The sequence below is a fragment of the Condylura cristata genome, unplaced genomic scaffold (genome assembly GCF_000260355.1).
Source record: "Condylura cristata isolate star-nosed mole 26May11 unplaced genomic scaffold, ConCri1.0 scaffold00041, whole genome shotgun sequence".
In the NCBI taxonomy this organism is placed as follows: Eukaryota; Metazoa; Chordata; class Mammalia; order Eulipotyphla; family Talpidae; genus Condylura; species Condylura cristata.
Genome location: NW_004567142.1, coordinates 6,543,457 through 6,550,640, shown reverse-complemented (window position 1 = coordinate 6,550,640; position 7,184 = coordinate 6,543,457). Strand labels below are relative to the sequence as shown.

At 53.9% G+C, this 7,184-nt stretch overlaps 1 protein-coding gene across 1 annotated transcript in view; it reads right to left on the bottom strand.

Moving 5' to 3' along the window:
• Positions 1-7,184, bottom strand: part of CACNG8 (calcium channel, voltage-dependent, gamma subunit 8) — a 15,551-nt gene that overhangs the window by 4,964 nt on the left and 3,403 nt on the right. The gene's annotated exons all lie outside the window — the stretch shown is intronic.

Here is a 7,184-nt window from a genome sequence, read left to right as displayed (position 1 = left end):
CCCCGGGCTGGTCGGAGGCAAAAGATCATGGCTCCTGAGCCTGCTTTAGCAGCTGGAACACACTTAAACTCTCTGCCCTCCGTGTCCCCAACACTTAAAGCAAGGGAGGGGGAGCGGGCGGAGCGCCCACCCAGCACTCACCGGAGTCCAAGGACTTTGCCCTGGAACCCGGACTAGGACACACCGCCGCTCCGCCTTCTGTTTCTCCCTTGCCCACCCGCAAGAGAGAAAGTGCTGGTTTCCACCCTGTCGGGGTGCCCTCCTAACTCCAAACTGGTAGACAAGTCAGAAAATGGGGGGCGGGGCCGGGCAACAGAGGGAGAGAAGGACTACGATTCTCACAAGACACTGTGAAATCTTGTGTCCAACTGTGAAGCCAGAGTGGCTCCAGTGGAACATAGAATTGTAGTGTCTTTGGTCCTGAGTTTAGGAATGGCGATTCTGAGTTTCTTACCTGGAGTCCTCTGGAAGGAGAGGGGATCCTGGAGCAAGCAGAGGCATGTGAGGAGGGCTACCTTTCCTCCATGCCAGGGGCCAGTCCTCAGACCCTGGTGCTCACACCCTTTGGGAACCTCTCAGCTCATCTCCAGCACATAGGTGGAGATTGATATTTAAGTATATATAAATATAAATCATTTCCTTTCCTCCGTTCTCTAGGCTCCTTCCAACCTGTGTGCCCTGGAATATTCCACTCATATTCTTCAGTAATGAAACTTACCCTGCAAGTGGACACTCATGGAGTACCTCCTTGAAGAAACTTCCCTGCCAAAGTTGGGTCACCTGCCCCCTCTGGGGGGCAACAGTTGCCAGTTTTTAACATGTATAAGGGTGGTTTATGATGTCCCTCACAAGCTGCCGGGAGGGCATGAGGTCTGATTCCTCTGTGTCTCTCACCTTGCCTGTCACAAAGGAGACCTCAACGAATGGGTGTTGAATGAAAATATAAATGAATAAATGATGAGTGAACATCAGGCAGCAGGAGGGGAGACTTGAGGTAGAAGGGGGCAAGGAAAGAAAATAGGATTAAAGAAATGACTGGGAAGAAGGAATAGACGAGAGTAAGCTAACATTTGTTAGTGCTTCCTAGATGGATTAACTCATCCAGGAGCCAAGAGTCTCATTAAGTAAGGGTTACTGATGCCATGAAATGGCCAACGGTTGGTAACTGGAGTCCCTGTTCTTGACAACTCATTAGGACTCATCATACCCTGATTCTGTCGCTAGTTGGCATTAGTTAGTTCCTTCACCGTAAATAGGCGATAATAGGACGGACCTGCGTCACTGGACTTTTGTGAGGACTGAATCCTGGTAGAGACTTAGTACTTTGCCTGGAACGCAGTGAAGCGTTCAGTTGATGTCAGTCGATACACCCATTGCCCAGATGGGGAAACTGAGGCAAGAAAAGTATTTACCAATTCACACCTGAAGGGTGGTGGAAGCAGAGGTGGGACACACAGCGGAGTTTGCCTCGCTGGAATGGAAACACATAGACTGCTCACCACTGTCGTCTCGGCATCTAGAACAATGCCTGCCATGCAGCCAGGGCTTAATAAATATGTTTAAGGAAGTAATTAGATGGGCCAACCCACACATGAAATGATGCTCACCATCACTAAATCATTAAGAAAATGCAAGTCAAAACCACAGTGAGATACCACTTCACACCTAGTAGGCAGACCACTTTGAAAAAAACAAGCAAACCGAAAATAACAAGTATTGAGAAGGAGATGGAAAAACTGTAGGCCTCGTGCGCTGATGGTGGGAATGTCACATGCTGCGTTTGCAATGAAAAATAACACGGAAGTTTCTCCAAAGATGAAAAGCAGAATTACCTCAGGGCCCAGCAATTCTACTTCTGGGTCTGTACTCAAAAGAATTACAAGCCGGGTCTCTTAGGAAATATCTGTACACTCATTATTCACAATAGTCAAGAGCACTCTAGATGTCCACCTATGGACGAATGACTAAACACTATGTGGTGTGGACACACGGTGGAATGTTACTCATTCCGAAAAAAGGACACTCTGACACACGCCAGAACAGGGTTGAAACTCGAGGACGTTAGGCTCGGTGAGTGAGAAACACAAATCAGCCGGTCACAAAACACAAACACAGCATGACTCCACATACATGGGGCACACATGTAGTCAAATTCATGGAGTCAGAAAGTAGACTGCTGGGAGCCAGAGGGCTGGGAGCAGGGGTCAGGCAGTGTTAATGAGCACAGAGTTTCTGTTTAGCAAGATGAAGAATTCTGCGGTTGGGAGCATAACAATATAAATACACTTAACATCACTGAGCTGCGTACTCAAGAATGGTGAGATGACAAATCATATGTGACGTGTGTATTTTATCACAGTTTTATTTTCAAAAGGATGAATGAATGGAGGGACATAGCCCTCAAGGGCAAACTCTTACCGGTCAGCACATACATGGGGTGTGGTTGGCAAGACTGTGGCTTCAAGTTTTCTCCTTGCGTGGATGGGCTGATACTACTTTCCTCAAAACATGATCAGTAAATGAGATTGAGCGCCAAGCACACAAACTCTCGACAGATTAGTGGTGACGGTAGTGATGATCGCTAACTAGTACTTACGGAGGGCAGCCGTGCATCGGGACTGCTCCAGCGTCTGACAAGTTTGAACACACTGAGTGCTTATGACAGACCCAAGGGGTACGCGGTGATGCAACTTCCCTGCTTCACAGGTGAGGAAACTCAGGCAGAGCTGAGGGAGCGACTCACTCCCCACTGAGAGATCAAAGCACAGGGGTTGAAAGGTCGGTCAGTCAGAGGAATGGAGCGCGAAAGGCATGGAAGGACACGGAAGCCCGAAGGATGGGGTCTGCCCCGGGCGCTCTACGCTCGCATGCCGGGGCAGCAGCTCCCCAGCCCCGTGACTTTTGAGGCTTCAAACCCTTGGCTTCCTCATCTAGAAAATGAGGAAGATAGGAGCTCGCGAGGTCGAGTCAGATTTTAGTGAACTCGATTAGATGCACACTTGCAAGCCGGCTTGGGCTCTGGAGCAGGCCTCTCTCTGTGCCGCCCAGCTGTGCCTTTGGGATGCCGGGGTCTCCCCCAGGGCCTGCCTAGCACAGGCACGGGCAGAGCAGGTCACAGAGTGAAGGACACTTGGACGAGTGGGGTCTGGCCCAGCCTGACGGGCCACTTGGACGAGTGGGGTCAGGCCAGCCTGACGAGCCACTTGGACGAGTGGGGTCTGGCCCAGCCTGACGGGCCACTTGGACGAGTAGGGTCTGGCCAGCCTGACTGGCCCAGCTGAGCCACTGCCCCAGCGACTTCCTTCTCTGCCAACTGCCCAGCGACTACCTTCTCTCCTGTCCCACGTGACTGGGAGAGCTCAGGGAGCTGCTAAGACCTGCAGGGAGCTGGGGGGTGGGGGTTTCATAGCCCCTGGAACTGCACTAAGATTTTGGGGAACAGGGCTAGACAGATACTGCCTGTCAGGGGTGACTCTTGAGTGCTTAAAACAGGGCTACTGTGGCCCTCCCTGGTGGCGCAGCGAGTGAAAGCACAGCACTGAAAATCTAAAGCTGCTTCCACATGAGTTCGATCCCCGCCGCCTGCCCCGGAGGTGACCACAGGGTGCGGCAGACCTCTCCTGGCCCGCCCGCTGCTCCCCTCAGCAGTGGACTTCGCCCATTTGCCTGTTCTGTTCCCCGCTCTGTCTCTGGTGAATCCTCTCACCACCCGAGCCTCTGGCCTGTACCCCAGTTCTGTATGCACAAATAAATAAATCTTAAAAAAAAAAACAGGGCAACTGAGCTGAACTGTGGGTATCAAATATGCACAGGATTGCAGGTGTATGAAATCCTGTACTTAAAAAAAAGCATCCTAGTTCATTGATAATTTTGTAGTGATTACACATTATAAGGACACTATTTTGACTCTGCACAGTTAAATAAAATGCTATTAACCCTTATGTAAATTTATTATAGTGTACATATAATATTTATTAAATTATTTTCATCACTCGTTTCCATTTTGCTTGTATGACTGTAGCAACTAGAAAAATGTGTATTATCCATGAGGCTCATTTGTGGGCAGTGCTGTTGGGAATTCTGGGAAGCGGTTGGGAATTCTGCTATCAAGGAGAAGACGCATCTCCTGAGCTCCCAGTAATAATGCCAAGAAGGATAACGGAAGCAAAAGATAAACAACCTAATCTAGCCCTTACTTTGGGTCTTCACGCTTTTTAAATGCTTTACATATTTATTAACTGCCTCAACCCCACCTGCTGACTAAGGAGCTATCGTCACCCGCCACGATGGGGAGGCAGTCCAGGGCCGTGAATGCATGGCCCAGGTCACCCTGCTGGATGTGGAAAACAGGCGGTAAGCCACATGGGTCCTGCTCCCGGGTCTGTCAGAGCCGGGGCGAGAGGTGGAACCCAGATGACGTGGCCCTTTCAGGCCCGGCCGGGCTGACCCCTGTTCTTACGCACATCCTAAACGCAACGTGTCCGGGACTGAGCTCCCCGCATGGCACGTATTAGATCCGCGCCAAGAAGCCAAATAAAACCAGGTGCCTGCTGGTCCATCTGATGAGTGCCCCAACCCACTCACACGCTCTCCGGCATTCAGGCTTTAGATCAGCTGTTTTCAACGAGGCGAGACTTCGTTCCTAGCTTAGGGACGGTTGACAATTTGATTAGGACAGTGGCTGGCGCAGTTAACCAGGCCGCCAGGCAGCCCCAGGCAGGGGTGGGCTCCGCCATGGAGAATGCTGTCCCCCAGAGATCAAGAGAGCCGAGGCCAGACACTGCTTTAGAGACACTCAGGCGGCCCTTATCGATGCCCCCAACTTCATCAGATGACCCCCAGAAGCTTCTGCTTGCTGTGGCCTCAGCGTATACTCTGGTTTCCAACCAGTCCCCAGCCTCAGCTGCTCCCACAGCCCCCCTGCATGCCCCTTCCACCTCCCCCACAGCTGCAGGAGTCAGCATGCTAAAACAGGGGTCTGTTCCCGCCCCTCTGGGCTGCCCCACAACCGCCACTGTGGGGCCTGAGCGGCGTGGGGCGTGGGGCCTGTTACCCTTGGGCTTCGCCTACTGTCTGACTCTCCCCGCTCCCCACACACACACAGGCACACTGGCCTCCTCCCAGAAGGCGGACCTACAGGCCTTTGCGGTTGCTCTGCCCACAAACTCCGCCACACACTTCCCTCAGGCCTCTACTTCACCTGCTCGGGGGAGACTTGCCCAGCCTCCTTAGCTACAGTTTCCTGCACATACAGCCTTAACGGCTCCCATCTCTCCCTTGCTCCTTTTCCTCCATACGAGCCCAACGCCCACCACACTACAAGACATGAAGGACAGGATACCTGCCTTTCCGCCTTACTGTCGTCGCCCCAAATCAAGAGCAGGGTCTCCTTCACACAGTCTCAGCTCCATAAACGTGAGTGGAGTGAACGAGCTACGTTCTCACTATCAGCCACACACCTCTTGACATTTCAGCTAAGGAGGGGTGGCATTTGCCACATGGTCCCGACAAGCCGCCCATCCAGCGACGGGTGCAGTGGCTGGACCGATCCGGGTGTGTACAATTCCCCCCGCGACACTGCGCGACAAAGAAATCAGCGGAAGATGCATTTCTCAGGGCATGGCCCCGTCACACGATGCGTGACTGTGCGGTCCCCGGGCTTCGTGATGCAGATCCCACATTTGGCTCTGTGATAGCCCTTGTCAGATCAGTGAAAGGACATGAACTGGGAACGGCCACAGGAGGAATGAAACAACATAGTGAAGCGGGGGGACGAGAGCAACAGGGAGAGGAGGTGACTGGGGACAAACGGAGGCCCTGCCCCATCTGAGGGGGCAGCTGCTGCTCAGACGAGCCCCCCAGGATGCAGGCCGAGGTTGTCAGGTCTGCCAGATCAAGAGCAGCTGGAAATCACGTTGAGAGTGTGAATTCTCCCTAATGTCAAGTGCTGGCCACTGGCCGCGGTTTGGGTTCCGGCGTAAACACTTAGCATGCCTGACAAAGCAGAGCTGCCTCTCCGTTCGTCAGACCTGAGACTCCCAGCTCTGCTGCTCTCACAGCGGGGCGACCTTGGGCAAGAGGCTAACTTCTCTGAGCCTCAGTTTCCTTCCTCCCAGAAGGAGGGTGGCCCTGTCATAGGGTGAAAGGAGATGATCGCATTCCTTACTCACTGCAGTGCTCAGCGAAACTGAAGAGGACGGCAGGGGAAGAGAGGGATAAAAGAAGAGAAGAGCAGTGAAGAGATTTCGGTCCTTTGGCGCCAGAGAAAGAGCCTTTGGATCCCCTAGTCCCACTCCTTAGTGCTGCAGACAGCGTCACAAAGCTTGAGGAGATGAGAAGACAGAGGTCGCACAGCAGGACAAACGCACAGTGGATGGGGACCTGGGTCTCCTCTGTCCCAGCCCAGCACCAGGAGAGACAATGCCGACAGCGAGAGTGGAGGGGGCACAGGAGTGGGGACGGGAAGAGAAGAAACTCAAGCGTCAGGAAATAAGGGATGAACGAAGGAAGAAGGGGAGTTGAGGCCTGGAGGAGAGGAGGGAAGCTGGAGCAGAGCCGACGAAAGGAGGAGGAGACCGGGAGCAGGCTGGGAGGCCAGAGCGGTCCTGGTCCTACTGGGCAGCCCACCGGGGAGAGGCAGATGCAGGGCGATGTGAGGAGGAAAGGCATGGGAAGAGGGGGAGAGGGCCAGACGTGCAGCCAGAGAGGGTGTGAGGTGTCCTGGGAGAAACAGCCAGAAGACTGGAGGAACGGAAGGAGGGGGAGGTCGAGGAGGGGGAGGTCGAGGAGGAGACCGGAGGTGGAGGAGATGAAGGGGGAGATGATGAAGGAGGCGATGGAGGAGCAGGAGATGAGAGGTGCGGAGCTATGGACAGCGAAGGGGGCCGGACAGTCGGGCGTTTGGAGGGCTGGGTGCGGTGTGGAGGAGGATGCAACGGGCAGAAGGGGGCCACGGCGGAGTTGGTTCAGAGGAGAAAGGATACAGCTCAGTGCAAGAGAAGGGTGGGAAGAGCAGAGGGCTGGAGGGGCTGAGGGCTGGCCATACCTGAGGGCTGAGGGGCTGAGGGGCTGAGGGCTGAGGGGCTGAGGGCTGAGGGGCTGAGGGGCTGAGGGCTGGCTATACCTGAGGGCTGAGGGGCTGAGGGCCTGAGGGCTGAGGGGCTGAGGGGCTGAGGGCTGAGGGG